Source organism: Ornithorhynchus anatinus, chromosome 3, assembly GCF_004115215.2.
Source record: "Ornithorhynchus anatinus isolate Pmale09 chromosome 3, mOrnAna1.pri.v4, whole genome shotgun sequence".
In the NCBI taxonomy this organism is placed as follows: Eukaryota; Metazoa; Chordata; class Mammalia; order Monotremata; family Ornithorhynchidae; genus Ornithorhynchus; species Ornithorhynchus anatinus.
In genome coordinates, this window is record NC_041730.1 from 111,262,741 (window position 1) to 111,281,006 (window position 18,266).

The following is an 18,266-nucleotide window of genomic DNA, read 5'->3' on the forward strand; positions in this document are numbered from 1 at the left end:
TGGGCAGATTCCATCCTTCTGGCCTTCTGGGACTATTAATCCTCATTCGTTTATTCAATCAACTGTATCTATTGAGTGCTTCCCATGTGCAGAACACTGTACTAAGTGCTTGGGAGAGTGCAATACAACAATAAACAGACCCATTCCCTGCCATAGCGAGCTTCCCTCCTCCCCACCTTCTTCAGGACTGCTGACAATTGTGGAATGGATACTCTGACGACCAGAGGAGAGGGGAGCAAGTAAAGAAGTTAGGTTGACCATCCCAGGCTCTCAGATTTGCCTTCCTCTGCTTAAGACTGTAACCTTCTAAAGAGCACAGGGATAATGTATGCTTAACTTGCTTTGAGAATTGCTTAATGCAATGCTTGTGGGATCAGGGACTGTTTTTAATTCATCCTCCATGATACTGGTGGTGTCGAATGCTCTTGCAAGATGTAAAAATGCCGTAGTGAGATCTTTCTGTTGTTTCTTGCACTTCTCCAGAATATGGAGTGCTACTGGAATCATATCCACAGTCACGGGTGCCAGCTTTTCATTCTGTGTTTAAGAGTGGGCTGCAGGAGCGTTTATAGAAAACAGCATTTAAAGGAAAAAAAGCAAGCATGAGGAGAGGCTCCAGTCAGATCTGCAGGATTGCAGCCAGGGAGTCACAGAGACTTAAACCAGAGGCCACAGAGACCTCAGCCTGGAAGAGAAGAGGAGAGAGGAGGAGGAAGAGAGAGAGGAAGTGAAAAGCAGAGAAAGAGTGAACCGGATAGAGAAAAACACAGAGGAGGGAGGGAGGGAGCGAAGGAAGGAAGGAAGGGAGGAAGGGAGCGAAGGAGGGAGGGAGGAAGAGAATGGAGATTTCTGTTCTCGGAATTAGTGTTATAAAACCAGTCCTGGTTGACTCTGCTAACCATGTCTTAATGACTTCCTAATAGCGGTTTATAAAGCTACCCATTTCTTAGTTTTTTTTTGCCACTGGCAAACGTTCAAAAGGAATCAGGTGATAATCAATCCAGCAGTATATTTGACATTTAGCGGCAGTCATGTGAACAACATTCAAGTCTTGCTGTCAAAATGTAGTAACAAAGTGCCGCTGCTTAAATCTTGGAAGCATCCTTGATGTCTTTCTCTTTTTGAGAAGCAACCTAGTCTAGTGGATAGAGCATGGACCTGAAAGTCATGGCTCAGTGGGAAGGGCCCGGGCTTGGGAGTCAGAGGTCATGGGTTCGAATGCCGACTCTGCCCCTTGTCAGCTGTGTGACTGTGGGCAAGTCACTTCACTTCTCTGTGCCTCAGTTCCCTCATCAGTAAAATGGGAATGAAGACTGTGAGCCTCACGTGGGACAACCTCATTCCCCTGTATCTACCCCAGCGCTTAGAACAGTGGTCTGCATGTAGTAAACGCTTGACAAATACCAACATTTATTTATTTTTATTTAGTCCTGGTCTCTGCCGCTTGTCTGCAGTGTGACTTCGGCCAAGTCGCTTCACTTCTCTGGGCCTCAGTTACCTCATCTGTAAAATAGGGATTAAGACTTGAGTCCCTTGTGGGACAGGGACTGTGTCCAACCTGATTAGCTCCTATCTACCCCAGCGCTTAGTACAATGCCAGGTACATGGTAAACATTTAACAAATACCATACAAATACCATTCACTGTGTATGCCAAACGATACTTTACTGAACTGAAATAGACTATTATTGTTTAGCTCTCCCATCCCTGATAGACCTTCTAACTCAGAGATGTTTAGGAGATAAGACTATAATCAGATCATAAAGAGCAGTTCCAGGCACTGGAGTTCTAGGGTCACTATAGATCACAAGCTGCTGGAATTGAATTGAATTCTTTGAATTGATCTTTGACTTCTTTTACGTTTTCCCCAGGCACCTGTGCTCTTCATACTGCAGGCATTCAATTAATACTCATTCATTCATTCATTCAACTGTATTAATTGAGCGCTTACTGTGTGCAGAGCACTGTACTAAGCACTTGGAAAGTAGAATTTGGCAACAAATAGAGACAGTACCCAACAACGGGCTCACAGTTTAGAAGGGGGGAGATGGACAACAAAACAAAACAAATAGACAGCCATCAGTAGCATCAATATAAATAAATAGAATTATAGATATATGCATATCATTAATAAAACAAATAGAATAGTAAATATGCACATATATACCCAAGTGCTATGGGGTGGGGAGGGGGTTAGAGCAGAGGGAGGGAGTCGGGGCGATAGGGAAGAGAGGAGGAACAGAGGAAAAGAGGGGCTCAGTTTGGGAAGGCCTCCTGGAGGAGGTGAGCTTTCAGTAGTATTATTGTTGCTATTTCTATTGCTACAGAAATCAAACAAGGCAAGAAAAGTAAATAAACTAAAATAAATAATAAAGTAAAAGTAAATAATAATGATGGTATTTGTTAAGCACTTACTTTGTGCCAAGCACTATACTACACGCCTGGGAAGATAGAGAAGCAGCGTGGCTCAGAGGAAAGAGCACGGGCTTGGGAGTCAGAGGTCATGGGTTCTAATACTGGTTCCGCCACTTATCAGCTGTGTGACTTTGGGCAAGTCACTTCATTTCTCTGTGCCTCTGTTACCACATCTGTAAAATGGGGATTAAGACTGTGAGCCCCATGTAGGACAACCTGATTATCTTGTATTTACCCCAGCGCTTAGAACAGTGCTTTGCACATAGTAAGTGCTTAACAAATACCACCATTATTATCTGTTCCCCTTAAACATTTAGTTATTCACGCCTCCCCTAACCTTACAGCGATTCTGTATATATCTGTTGTGGGCAGGGAATGTGTTCGCCAACTCTGTTATTTTGTACTCTGCCAAGGGCTTATTAAACTGCTTTACACATAGTAAACAAATGCCACTGTCTGATTGCTGATTGATTGATAATAATGCCAATAAATGCCATTGACTGATTGCTGATTGATCGATAATATTAATGATGGCATTTGTCAGGGAAGCAGCGCAGCTCAGTGGAAAGAGCATGGGCTGGAGAGTCAGAAGTCATGGGTTCTAATCCCGGATCCACCACTTGTCAGCTGTGTGACTTTGGGCAAGTCACTTAGCTTCTCTGTGCCTCAGTGACCTCATCTGTAAAATGGGGATTAAGACTGTGAGCCCCATGTGGGACAACTGTGACTTTGGGCAAGTCACTTAACTTCTCGGTGCCTCAGTTACCTCATCTGTAAAATGGGGATGAAGACTGTGAGCCCCCACGTGGGACAACCCGATTCCCCTGTGTCTACCCCAGCGCTTAGAACAGTGCTCGGCACATAGTAAGCGCTTAACAAATACCAACATTATTAACCTGATTACCTTGTATCTATCCCAGCACTTAGAACAGGGCTTTGCACATAGTAAGCGCTTAACAAATACCATCATTATTATTATTACAAGTTGATCGGGTTGGACCCAATCCCTGTTCCTGATGGGGCTCACGGTCAAAGCAGCATGGCCTAGTAGATAAAGCATGGGCCTGGGAGCCAGAGGACCTGGGTTAATAATAATAATAATAATAATGGTGGTATTTGTTAAGCACTTACTATGTGCCGAGCACTGTTCTAAGCGCTGGGGTAGACACAGGGGAGTCGGGTTGTCCCACGTGGGGCTCACAGTCTTCATCCCCATTTTACAGATGAGGTAACTGAGGCACCGAGAAGTTAAGTGACTTGCCCAAAGTCACACAGCTGATAAGTGGCTGAGCTGGGATTCGAACCCATGACCTCTGACTCCAAAGCCCGTGCTCTTTCCACTGAGCCACGCTGCTTCTCTAACACCGGCTCTGTCACTTGCCTGCTGCGGTGACTTGCTCGGCAAGACACTTAACGGCTCTGTGCCCTCGGTTTCTTCATCTGCAAAATGGGGATTCAATACCTGTGCTCCCACCTACTTAGTCAGTGAGCTCTATGTAGGGAAAGGACTGTGTCCGGCCTGATTAACTTGTACCTACTCCCGGGCTTAGAACAGTGCTTGACACATAATAAGCGCTTCACCATCAAAGAGTAAAGCAGCAGCATCCTCATAAGTGTTACGCACATAATAAGCGCTCAATAAATATGACTGAATGAATAAGTGATCAGATCTATCACTCTAGGCTTCAAGGCTCTCCATCACCTTGCCCCTTCCTACCTCTCCTCCCTTCTCTCTTTCTACCGCCCACCCCGCACGCTCCGCTCCTCTGCTGCCCACCTCCTCACCGTCGGTCGGTCTCGCCTATCCCGCCGTCGACCCCCGGGCCACGTCCTCCCGCTGTCCTGGAACGCCCTCCCTCCTCACCTCCGCCAAACTGATTCTCTTCCCCTCTTCAAAATCCTACTTAGAGCTCACTTCCTCCAAGAGACCTTCCCAGACTGAGCTCCCCTTTTCCCTCCGCTCCCTCTACCCCCCTTCACCTCTCCGCAGCTAAACACTCTTCTCCCCCCTTTCCCTCTGCTCCCCCCCCACCCCTTCCCATCCCCTCAGCACTGTACTCGTCCGCTCAACTGTATATATCTTCATCACCCTATTTATTTTGTTAATGAGATGTACATCACCCTGATTCTATTTATTTGCTATTGTTTTAATGAGATGTTCTTCCCCTCGATTCTATTTATTGCCCTTGTTCTCGTCTGTATGTCTCCCCTGATTAGACTGTAAGCCCGTCAAAGGGCAGGGATTGTCTCTATCTGTTTCCGATTTGTACAGTCCAAGAGCTTAGTACAGTGCTCTGCACATAATAAGTGCTCAATAAATACTATTGAATGAATGAATGAATGAATGAATGAATGAATCTATATGTGAGATGGACCACTGCAAGGTGAAAAACAGCTAGCAAATGGCCAGTTCTTCCGAATGTATGCTCGGTTGTTGACCTTGTCCCCATAAGAGGAATTGAGGTGATCTTGAACTTGCCACTCGTCCAGACCATAATTCTTGGCTGGAACAGTGGCCAACCTCGTCGTTGAGGACAGTCACGTGATTGGATTGCATCGCATGATGTGACTGGATTAGAGAAGCAGCATGGCGTGGTGGGTAGACCACGGGCCTGGGAGTCAGTTGTCTGCTGTGTGACCTTGGGCAAGTCACTTCACTTCCCTGTACCTCATTTACTTCATCCCTAAAATGGGATCGATTCTGCGAGTCCCATGTTGGACAGGGACCGTGTCCAAGCTGATTTTCTTGTATCCACCCCCGCACTTAGTACAGTGGCTGGCAAATAGAAAGCATTAACAAATACCATCATCATAATAATAATCTACTTAATAATAATAATGATAATAATAATGGTACTTGTTAAGTGCTTACTATGTGCAAAGCACTGTTCTAAGCGCTGGGGGGATACAAGGTGATCAAGTTGTCCCACGTGGGGCTCACAGTCTTAATCCCCATTTTACAGATGAGGGAACTGAGGCCCAAAGAAGTGAAGTGACTTGCCCAAGGTCACACAGCTGACATGCGGCAGAGTCGGGATTAGAACCCATGGCATCTGACTCCCAAGCCCGTGCTCTTTCCACTGAGCCACGCTGCTAAGAGTTTGAGTCCTCCTTTAGTTTGCAGAGGCATTTCCATTGATTTTCAGCGTTTGGGAGAGTCAACACACCAGACCGTTTCCCTCCCCTCTTACCTTCCACCTAGCTGGGTTGGGACTTTTCTGACTGGGCTATAGGGTATTCAGAAGCAGTGTTGCCTAGTGAATAGGGCACAGGAACTGGGAGTCAGAAGGAGCTGGATTCTCATACCAGCTCTGCCACATGTCTGCTGTGTGACTTAGGGCAAGTCACTTAACTTCTCTGGGTCTGTCACTTCATCTGTAAAATGGGAACTAAGGGAGTGAGCCCCATGTGGGACAGGGACTGTATCCCATCTGATTAACCTGTATCTACCCCAGTGCTTAGAACAGTGCACGGCACTTGGGCATATTTATATATATTATTTATTACTCTATTTTGTTAATGATATGTATATATCTATGATTCTATTTATCTTGATGATATTGATGCCAGACTACTTGTTTTGTTTTCTTCTGTTTTGTTTTGTCTGCCTGCCCCGTTTAGACTGTGAGCCCACTGTTGGGCAGGAATTGTCTCTGTTGCCGAATTGTACATTCCAAGCGCTCAGTACGGTGCTCTGCACAAAGTAAGAGCTCAATAATTACGACTGAATGAATGAATGTTTGACACAAAATAAGTGCCCAGCAAGTACCGTAATTATTATTATTATGCAGGAAATTAGAGAAATAATAATGTTGGTATTTGTTAAGCCCTTACTATGTGCAGAGCACTGTTCTAAGCGCTGGGAGAGATACAGGGTGATCAGGTTGTCACAGTTTTAATCCCCATTTTACAGAGGAGGTAACTGAGGCACAGAGAAGTTGTGACTTGCCCACAGTCACACAGCTGACAAGTGGCAGAGTTAGGATTCGAACCCATGACCTCTGACTCCCAAGCCCAGGCTCTTTCCGCTTAGCCACGCTGAGTTCTTCCATCTGGATATATTCATTCGTTCAATCGCATTTATTGAGTGCTTACTGTGTGCAGAGCACTGTACTAAGTGCTTGGAAAGTACAATCCAGCAACAAGTAGGGACAATCCGTGCCCACAGTGGGCTCACAGTCTAGATGAGAGAAGACAGACATCAAAACAAGTATACAGGCATCAATAGCATCAATATAAATAGAGTTATAGATATATTCGCATCATTAATAAAATAAATAGAATTACAAATATGTACATATATACACACGAGTGGTGTGGGATGGGGAGGGGCATAGAGCAGAGGGAGCGAGTGAGGGGCGATGGAGAGGGGAGGGGGAGCAGAGGAAAAGGGGGGCTTAGTCCAGGGAATAACCCAGCCTGCACACTTTGCTCCCCCGTTGCCAACGTATTCACTGTATCTCAAACTCATCAATCTCACCACCTACCCCTTGTCCACGTCCTCCCTCTCACCTGGAGCTCTGTCTCCCTCCATATATGCCAGAATAGCACTCTCCCCACCTTCACAACCTCATTAAAATCACATCTCCTCCAAGAGGCCTTCCCCTTCAAACCTCTTTTCCCCATTCCCTCTCCCTTCTGCATCGCCGATGCATTTGATTTTCACCTCACCCTCAGCCCTGCAGCACTTACCTATGTATCCATAATATATTTTAAAGTCTGTCTCCTCCTCTAGATTGTAAGCTTGTTGTGGACAACACAACTCCGGGGTGTTGTACTCTCCCAAGCGCTTCGTACAATGCTCTACACACAGAAGAACCTCAATAAATACCATGGATTGACTGATAGATCTTCATTCCTCCTCCAGTCAAATGTCCTATTCCATAGCTGTTGGAGTCTTCCATCTCATAATAATAATCATCATCATCATCGTCATCATGGCATTTCTTAAGCACTTACGATGTGCCAGGAAAATCGGGCTGGACACAGTCCCTGTCCCACCTTGCGGCTCACAGTCTCAAACTCCATTTTACAGATGAGGAAAGTGAGGTCCAGAGAAGTGAAGTGATTTGCCCAAGGTCACACAGTGGACAAGTGGCAGAGCCCATCCTACCCCCATTCCATCCTATCCTCACGTTGACAGTTCTTTCAGTTGTTCCTGGCTTTCTTGACAGATTTTTTGATACTAAAGAAGCAATCGAGCTCCAGGCTCCAACCTCTCTGAGGATTGGTGATATGTGGGGCTGGTGAGCCGGTGCCCAGTGGAAGGAGCCCTGGGAAAAGCGGAGGAACTTCTCCTCCATTCCTTCTCTTCTCTCCTGCTCCTCCACTCCCTCCTCCTCCTCTTTCCCTCCCTCCATCCCCAAGCCCCCGGCACTGAAGGGTTGATGCCAGGAATTCCCAGGAATTATTTCAGAACCTATCCAGTGCTAGTAAAGTGGCAACAAGGGTGGTTTTTCTGACTTACCAAGTGATGAGGCTCCAGGGCTACAGTTCAGTGGTATGACGAGCCTTGTTTGTTGACCGGGCCTGTTGAGAAGCAGTGTGGCCTAATGGAGAGACAATAGGCCTGGGAGACAGAAGGACCTGGGTTCTAATCTCAGCTCTGCCACTTATCTGCTGTGTGATCTTGGATGAGTCACTTCACTTCTCTGTGCCTCAGTTACCTCATCAATCAATGGAATTTACAGAGCACTTACTATGGGCACTTATGAGAAGCAGCATGACTTAGTGGAAAGAACAAGGGCTTGGGAGTCAGAGGTCGTGAGTTCTAATCCCAGATCCACCACTGTCAGCTGTGTGACTTTGGGCAAATCATTTAGCTTCTCTGTGCCTCAGTTACCTCATCTGTAAAATGGGGATTAAGACTGTGAGCCCCACGTGGGACAACCTGCTTACCTTGTATACCACAGGCCTCCTGGAGGAGGTGAGCTCTCAGTAGGGCTTCGAAGAGGGGAAGAGAGTTAGTTTGGCGGAGGTGAGGAAGGAGAGCATTCCAGGACAATGGTAGGACGTGGGCCAGGGGTCGACGGCAGGACAGGCACAAACAGGGGACCGTGACGAGGAGTGTACAAAGGTGGGCAGTAGAAAGAAAGAAGGGAGGTGAGGTAGGATGGGGCAAGGTGATGGAGAGCTTTGAAGCCAAGAATGAGTTATTGTTCCTTGCAAAGGTTGATAGGCAACCACTGGAGGTTGCTGAGGAAGGGAGTGACATGCCCAGAGTGTTTCTGTAGGAAGATGATCCGGGCAGTGGAATGAAGAAAAGAGTGGAGTGGAGAGAGACAGGAGGAAGGGAGATCAGAGAGGAGTCTGGCACAGTAATCCAGTCGGGATATTATGAGAGCTTGTACCGGCACGATAGCAGTTTGGATGGAGAGGATAGGGCGGATCTTGGCGATATTGTGAAGGTGAGACTGGCAGGTGTTGATGACGGATTGGATGTGTGGGGTGAAAGAGAGAGCAGAGTCAAGGATGACACCAAGGTTGTGGGCCTGTGAGACAGGAAGGATGGTAGTGCCGACCACAGTGACAGGGGAGTCAGGAGAGGACAGGGTTTGCCTGGCAGATAGTAAGCACTTTACAAATATCATTAAGAAAAAAAACTGCTACTCATAACAGAGAACATCGTATCTGTTGGACTCAAGTGCAAGGTGGCTAACTCAACTGAGACAGAGGCAGCCCCAGTGTCTGGTTGAGGTGGTAAGGGATACTGACTCCAAACAAGGTGCAGAGGAAGGACCACAGGCTTTGGAGTCAGAGCACCTCAGCTCTAATCCTGATTCTGTCACTTTGCTGGGTGACCTTGGGTAAGTCATTTCACTTCTCTGTGCCTCAGTTACCTCATCTGTGAAACAGGGATTAAATCCTCCTCCCTCAGACTGTGAGCCCCATATAGGACAACTACTGTACCCAACCTGATGAACTTGTATCTATTTCAGTGCTTACTACAGTGAATGGTACATATAAAGCACACAACAAACACCATAAAAAAGTGCATTTGAGACCACACCTTCTCTTCAGAAAGGGAAGGCCAGAAAGCCAGATGCAGACTGAAGCCTTTCCAACAGTAGGATTTTAAGATTCCAGAACTCAGTGATTCTGGTCACTGTAAAATACCCTGGGAACAAGATGGTGCTGGTTTTAATAACAGGATAGGGAGGAGTGGGAAAAGGGGGGTAATAGCACTGACCCAGAAACAAATGCTGGGTAGGAAGAAAAGTTAATTTTTAAAAAAAACAAATAGTCCCCATTTCTGCTTGTGGTCTGGTAATAAGTAAATATAGCGGTCAAAGAGTTGTTAGCTTTGCTGAAGATGCTATTTGGAAACAAAGTTGATCCTAGGAGGGGGTACGGAGCTCGGCAAAATTAAGCAGAAGCTTGGAGAGATGGCAAAAGGGAAGGTTTTGGGGGTATTTGGGGGCTTTTTTATGGTATTTGTTAAACAATCACTATGTGCCAGGCACTGTACTAAGAATTGAGTTACTGTGAGACCTATATGGGACAATCTGATTACCTTGTATCTACCCCAGGGCTTAGAATAGTGCTTAGCACATAGTAAGCACTTGGCAAATACCAACATTATTATTAATTAAGGTAGGTACAAGCTGATCAGGTTGGACACAGTACTTGCCCGATATGGGGCTCACAGTCTTAATCCCATTTTAAAGATGTGTTAACTGAAGCTTGGAAAAGTTAGGTGACTTGCCCAAGATGACACAGCAGACACGGTTTAGTGGATAGATCACGGGCCTAGGGGTCAGAAGGACCTGGGTTCTAATCCTGCTTCTGCCACTTGTCTGCTCTGTCATCTTGGGCAATTCACTTCACCTCTCTGTTCCTCAGTTCCCTCATCTGTAAAATGGGGATGAAGAGTGTAAGCCCCATGTGGGACAGGGCCTGATTGACTTGCCTCTATCCCAGTGCTTAGAACAGTTCTTGGCACATAGGAAGTGCTTAACAAGTACAGTTATAGTTATTATTACATGGCGGGGCCAGGATTAGAAGCCAAAGTCCTCCCAAGCCTGTGCTCTATACACTAGGTCATGCTGCTTCCCTCAAAGTTCCATCCTGAAATCTCCTCTCCCTTGTGCCCCTTGTGTGTCGACGGCAGGACAGGCACAAACAGGGGACCGTGACGAGGAGTGTACAGAGGTGGGCAGTAGGTCACAAATAACCCTTCAGCCCGCTTCACACCTACAAGCGGCTCTCCAATTAAAAATTAAAATTAAATTTAAAAATTAAATTTAATTAAAATTTAAAATTAAAAGGATTAGCAATTAAAAAGGTATTTAGTGATGGGAAAGAAGGAGGGAGGAGTGTGTTGAGCCCAAAGAGAAGGGATGCCAGGTGTGGGCTAAAGTGAGTGGCCACCCCCAGAGCGCACACTTTTCTTTCCTAGTCCAACGGCTTACACTTCCGAAGATGTTCTATAAACAGTAGCAGTAGTGATAGTAATAGTAATGAGAGTAATTGTAGTAAATAATAATGATGGCATTCATTAAGCATTTACTATGTCCCAAGCACTGTTCTAAACGCTGGGGTAGATAGAAGGTAATAAGGTTGACCCACTTGGGGCTCACAGTCTTGATCCCCATTTTACAGATGAGATAACTGAGGCACAGAGAAGCCGAGTGACTTGCCCAAAGTCACACAGCTGACAAGTGGCGGAGTCATGATTAGAACCCATGACCTCTGACTCCCAAACCCGGGCCACAACGTGAGACTTCCATAAAGCCCCGGAAGATTGGTGGCTGAAGGAGTGCATTGAAATTGTATGAGAAGCAGCAGAGCCTAGTGGAAAGAGCCCGGGTCTCGGAGTCAGGGGACCTGGGTTCTAATCATGGTTCTGCCGCTTGTCAATGGGACCTCGGGTGAGTCACTTCACTTCTCTGGGCCTCAGTTACCTCTTCTGTAAAATGGGGATTAAGACTGTGAGCTCCGAGTGGGACGGGGCTGTATCCAACCTCATTAACTTGTATCAACCCCAGCACTTAGTATAGTGTTGTATAGTGCTGTAAGAAACAGTGGGGCTTAGTGAAAAGAGCCTGGGCTTGGGAGTCAGAGGTCGTGGGTTCTAATCCAGACTCTTCCACTTGTCAGCTGTGTGACTTTGGGCAAATCATTTCACTTCTCTGTGCCTCAATTCCCTCATCTGTGAAATGGGGACTGAAACTGTGAGCCCTACAGGGGACAACCTGATTACCTTGTATCTACCCCAGTGCTTAGAACAGCGTTTGGCACATGGTAAGCACTTAACAAATACCATCATTGTTATTATTATAGTGCCTGGCACACATTTAGCCCTTAAATATCGTTAAAAAACAAAACGAAAAATCCCTGAGCTCCAAGGAGCCTTAAAGTCTGTTCCTCCAGCGATCTAATATTACAGTCTCTAGTGGGAAGACTAGTTAATTTTTAAAATATAGATAGTCCCCATTTCTATTTGGTGGTGTGGTAATAGCTAAATATATGGGTCAAGGGGTCATTTGCTTTGCTAGAGGTGTAATTTGGAAAGAAGGTTGACCCTAGATGGGGGTGCAGAGCTCAGGGCAATTAACTGGAAGCTTGGTAGGACGATGGAGTTTTACAGAAGGGAAGTTCCACCCTGAAACCTCTCCCTCACTCCTCCTCGCCGCCTGCCTTGTAGCCTCTCCGCAACAAAGCGTGGCTCAGTGGAAAGAGCACGGGCTTTGGAGTCAGAGGTCATGGGTTCGAATCCCGGCTCGGCCACTTGTCAGCTGTGTGACTTTGGGCAAGTCACTTAACTTCTCGGTGCCTCAGTTATCTCATCTGTAAAATGGGGATTAAGACTGTGAGCCCCACGTGGGACAGCCTGATTCCCCTGTGTCTACCCCAGCGCTTAGAACAGTGCTCAGCACATAGTAAGCACTTAACAAATACCAACATTATTATTATTATTAACACTGCAGATCCTGTTCCCTGAGAGACAGGGACCATGCCTAATTTCTGTCTGTGTATTCTCTCCCAGCTTTTAGTACAGTGCTCTGCACATAGTAAACACTTCATGAATCCTAGTAGCACAGAGCACTACATGAAATATTGGAAGGAAGTACACAGGTAGGAATTAGACCCGTAAGCTATCCTTCGAGGAGCTCGCAATCTGATCTCCTCCTACAACCCAGCACGTTCCCTTCGTTCCCTAACACCAACCTCCTCACTCTACCTCGATCTCATCTTTCTCGTCGCTGATCCCTCACCCATGACCTGGCTCTGGCATGGAACTCCCTTCTCTTTCATATTTGACAGACCATCACTCTCCCCACTTGGAAAGATTTATTAGAACTTCTCCTCCAATAGGCCTTCCCTGACTAAGCCTTCATTTCCCTTGCTCCCTTTCCCTTCTTCATTGCCCTTGCACTTGAATTTTTGTTTTTTATTCACTCCACCTTTAGCCCCACAGCCCTTATATATACATATACATATATATACGCATATATATTCATGTATATTCAAAGTCCTTCTGAAAGACCACTTTCACCAATATTTCATCCCTGTTCCCAGAATCCCAAATCAGATAAATTTCATTAGCCAAATCCAGCACTTATAATGCTTACTCAGAGTCATCCTCAGCTCTCTCTCTCACACACACACACCTTTCCAATTTACATTCGATTATTTATTTTGATTACTCCAATTTGTGAATGCTCTGATATCTTCCTTTGTTGGAGTGTAAGCTCTATGTGGACAGGAAGTGTGTCGCTTGCTTGTTTGAAACTTGCCAAGCACGTAGCACAATGCAATGCACCCCGAGAGTGCTCAATAATTGTTATTATGATTACTAGGTGTCTCTCTCTGTGGCCATGTATAACAATGTCTATATTTTTGTCTCCTACTTTTTTCTCTTTGTGTGGCTGTGTATCCCTGTCTTTATCTCTTTCTTTTACTCCATAAAATATAGCTATTATTTAGTGGCCCTGACATTTCTTATACAATTTTTCACTTAATTATTATTATTATTATTAAGTGCCGACGAGTTGTTTCCCATTCATAGCGACTTCATGGATATATTTTCTTCAAACTACGTGTCCTCTGCCATAATCTGCAACCTTTCTAACGGGTCTTCCGTTATGGTTATTACGGTCTCTATCCATCTAGCTGCCGGTCTGCCTCTTCCACGTTTTCCCTGGACTTTTCCTCGCATTAGTGTCTTCTCCAGAGAATTAGTCTTCCTGATGATGTGTCCAAAATATGCTAATCCAAGTGGAGTCATTTGGCCTTCCAAAGATCATTTTGGTTTAATTTGCTCCAAAATCCATTTGTTTGCTTTTGGGGCAGTCCTCGGTACTCGGGAAAGCCTTCTCCAACACCACGTTTCAAAAGAATCATGTTCTTTCTATCCTGTTTTTTCACTGTTCAGTTTTCAGATCCATACATTGTCCCTGGAAACACCATAGAGTTAACAATTTGTATTTTGTGGAAATTGTTACATCAAATTTTTCACTACCCCTTCCAGTTCTCTCAAAACACCCAAGACCTATATGCTAAGTGTATTTATTTTAACAGACATCCACAAATGTAACCGGAAGGTTGTGTAATTTGTATTTTTACCTCTAAGTCCAAGGCCAGTTTTAGACGATAAAACGAGTGCTATTTGCAGACCTTGTGCCGCGGTGGGGCGGCTAGAGTGTCGGAAGTTTACGTCTCCTGTTTTCTGAAAGTGTGCTAGCGGGAACCAAGCAAAGTCCACTCACTAAGGCTACTAGGTGGCCTGCAACGTCAGCAGTCACTGAGTCCAGTTCTTCCCCCCAGCCGGGGGAACGTGCTCTTCTCAGTGAAGCGTTGCGGGTTGGGGGTGGTCCCTGACCCCCAGGGAACAAAGAGCCAGCTAGAGCCCCGCACACCCCGACCGACATCACAGGGCTTGGGAGTCCCAACCTTATGCACAAGGTCCAGCTGGCACAAAGCTGAATCGAATAATACTAATAATTAAACCATAATCATAATTAATAATAATTATGGTACCTGTTAAGCACTTACTATGTGCCAAGCACTGTTGTGAGCACTGGGGTAGATACAAGTTAATCAGATTGGAACCGTTCCTGTCCCACAGTGGGCTCGTATGCTTAATCTTCATTTTCTAAATTAGGTAACGAGCCCAGAGAGGTTAAGTGACTTGTCCAAGGTCACACTGCAGATATGTGTTGGAGGTGGGATTAGAACCCAAGTGCTTCTGACTCCCAGGCCTGATTGGATTTGCTTATGTTCAGTTGCTGTCTGCCACCCTGAAGGCGGCCCTCCCCTTCATTTCACAGGGCTATGTTGCTCAAAACACAGAGCAGTGCCCATCGGGAGCTACTCCTGCATGTGGGCCAAAATGTTGTACATAAGTGGTTGCCTCTGTCACTCTTCATCATCATCATCACCATCATCATCGTTTAAAACACTCAATCACCTTGCCCCCTCCTACCTCACTTTGTTACTCTCCTATTACCCCCCGGCCCCCACACGTCGCTCCTCTAATAATAATAATGTTGGTATTTGTTAAGCGCTTACTATGTGCAGAGCACTGTTCTAAGCGCCGGGGGAGATACAGGGTAATCAGATCGTCCCACGTGAGACTCACAGTTAATCCCCATTTTACAGATGAGGGAACTGAGGCACAGAGAAGTTAAGTGACTTGCCCACAGTCACACAGCTGACAAGTGCAGAGTCGGGTTTCGAACCCATGAACAACCCAATGCCAACCCAGTGCCACCATACCTCGATCTTGTCTATCTCTCTGACAACCTCTCGCCCACGTTCTGCCTCTGGCCTGCAGTGCCCTCTCTTTTCATATCCCACAACTATCACTCTCCTTGCCTTCCAAGATTTATAGAAAGCATATCCCCTCCAAGAGGCCTTCCCTGACTAAACCCTCTTTTCCTCTTCCCCCACTCTCTTCTGGGTCACCCTGATTTACTCCCTTTATTCACCTCTCCCTCAGCCCCACAGCATATATGTCTCGTCTTGTCTTATGCTGCGGAGTCGTCTCCGACCCATAGCGACTCCATAGACACGTCATGGGCTCGACTCCCAGCTCTGCCACTTGTCAGCTGTGTGACTGTCGGCAAGTCACTTCACTTCTCCGTGCCTCAGTGACCTCATCTGTAAAATGGGGATTAACTGTGAGCCTCAAGTGGGACGACCTGATTACCCTGTATCTCCCCCAGCGCTTAGAACAGTGCTCTGTACATAGTAAGCGCTTAACAAATACCAACATTATTATTATTATCTCTCCCAGAACGCCCCACCTCCATCTGCGATCGTTCTGATGGTGAATCCATAGAGTTTTCTTGGTGAAAATACGGAAGTGGTTTACCATTGCCTTCTTCCACACAGTAAACTTGAGTCTCCACCCTCGACCCTCTCCCATGTCGCTGCTGCCCAGCACGGGTGAGTTTTGACTTGTAGCAGATTGCCGTCCATTCGCTAGCCACTGCCCAAGCCGGGAATGGAATGGGTCTGCCTCTGCTTGGCCTCCCTCCCGTAGTCGAAACCTGGTAGAATACTGGAAACTCTCCAGGTGCGATCCTGAGAGGGGAAACTTTTATGTACATATCCATAAATTGCTTCATATTAATGTCTGTATCCCCCTCTAGACTGTAAGCTTGTTGAAGGCAGGGAACATGTCTACCAACTCTATCATGTTGTGCTCTTTCAAGCATTTAGTACAGTGCTCTGCACACAGTACGCAGTCAATAAATAGGATTGATTCAGTGATCATCACCAACATCAGGGACTGTGTCCGATCTAATTAACATGTACCAATCCCGGTGCTTAGAACAGTGTTTGACACATAGTAAGCACTTAACAAATGCCAGAAATATTATAATATATCATTATGTACGACAGATTCATCTGAGCACCTACAGTGTTTAGAAATTCCATTCCTCTACTGTCAGTATCATCTGCAGATGCTTAAGGAGAGGCTAAACAAAACATTGTGGCAACATAAAGAGAAGCAGTGTGGCTCAGTGGAAAGAGCACGGGTTTGGGAGTCAGAGGTCATGGGTTCGAATCCAGATCCTCCACTTGTCAGCTGTGTGACTGTGGGCAAGTCACTTATCTTCTCTGTGCCTCAGTTACTTCATCTGTAAAATGGGGATTAAGACTGTGAGCCTCACGTGGGACAACCTGATTACCCTGTATACCCCGGCGCTTAGAACAGTGCTCGGCACATAGTAAGTGCTTAACAAATACCAACATTAATTAATTAATAAAGACAGAACCCAGGTCCTCTGACTCTGAGAGGACTCCTGAGTTCTTTTCACTAAACAAACAAACAAAAAAACCTCTGAGCCCCAAAGAGCCTGAAAGTCTGTTTCTCTAGCCACCTAACATTACAATCTCTAGTAGGAAGAATAGTTAATTTTTAAAACATAGATAGTCCCCGTTTCTACTTGGTGGTCTGGTAATAGCTAAATAAATGGGTCAAAGAGTAGTACCTGACACATAGTAAGCAGTTAAAAATAATAATAATAATAATAATAATAATGTTGGTATTTGTTAAGCGCTTACTATGTGCAGAGCACTGTTCTAAGCGCTGGGGTAGGTACAAGGTAATCAGGTCGTCCCACGTGAGGCTCTCAGTCTTCATCCCCATTTTACAGATGAGTGAACTGAGGCCCAGAGAAGTGAAGTGACTTGCCCACAGTCACACAGCTGACAAGTGGTGGAACTGGGATTCGAACCCATGACCTCTGATTCCAAAGCCTGGGCTCTTTCCACTGAGCCACGCTGCTTCCCAAATACAATACAAATAACCTAGTTGCTATTATTATTGTTATAATATGGATCTTTGGTTTTGTCTTTGTGTTGCCATAATAGTTGGCTGTGCCTCTCCTTATGTATCTGCCAACAGCCCCCTCCCTCTTTTTATTGTTTGATCTTGAGACGCCCGAGGGACAGGGCCCTTTTCCAATTCCCACCTGTGTATTCTTTCCCAGCACTTAGTATAGATCTCTGCACCCAGTAGGTGCTTAATAAATATGACTACTGCTGCTGCTAATGCAGACCGCTATCCAGGGAGTCATTGGAGTTACCACACAATCTGTTCCTGAAAACTCCACCTTGAATCATTCATTCATTCAATCGTATTTATTGAGCACTTACTGTGTGCAGAGCACTGTATTAAGGGCTTGGAAAGTACAGTTCGGCAACAGAGAGAGAGACAATCCCTGCCCAGAATGGGCTCTCAGTCTAGAAGGGGGGAGACAGACATCAAAACAAGTAAACAGGCATCAATAGCATCAATATGAATAAATAGAATTATAGATATATACACATCAAAATCAAAATGCTGTAAGCCAAAATTAATTTTCTAATACAAACAATGCAACAAATGAGGGATTGGTGCCTGATTGGTTACCCACTTTTTAATAATGTTGGTATTTGTTAAGCGCTTACTATGTGCAGAGCACTGTTCTAAGCGCTGGGGGAGACACAGGGGAATCAGGTTGTCCCACGTGGGGCTCACAGTCTTAATCCCCATTTTACAGATGAGGGAACTGAGACACAGAGGAAGTGAAGTGACTTGCCCACAGTCACACAGCTGACAAGTGGCAGAGTGGGGATTCGAACCCCTGACTTCTGACTCCAAAGCCCGGGCTCTTGCCACTGAGCCATGCTGCTTCTACTTTTTACCCAAATGACCTAGAATTGTTTACTCAATCAACTCTAGATTAGCACTAGAGCTAAAATGATATATTCTTAATGAATCAGAAAAGTTCTCCGATAAGGTAGTGGACTTTTGCTTTCGAAATAAAATATGCTGTAAGCTCCTAAAGGCAGAAATAGTGTTTATCCACTCTACTGCATTATGTCCTCCTGAGCACCTAAACCAGTGCTCGACA

The 18,266-nt window shown here is 45.6% G+C and overlaps 1 non-coding gene across 1 annotated transcript; it reads right to left on the minus strand.

The window, feature by feature from the left end:
- Window positions 1-15,817: 15,817 nt before the first annotated feature.
- On the minus strand, window positions 15,818-15,955 carry LOC114810418. The gene has a single exon (XR_003758118.1). It is a non-coding gene; the product is annotated as a small nucleolar RNA SNORA7 (small nucleolar RNA).
- Window positions 15,956-18,266: the final 2,311 nt, after the last annotated feature.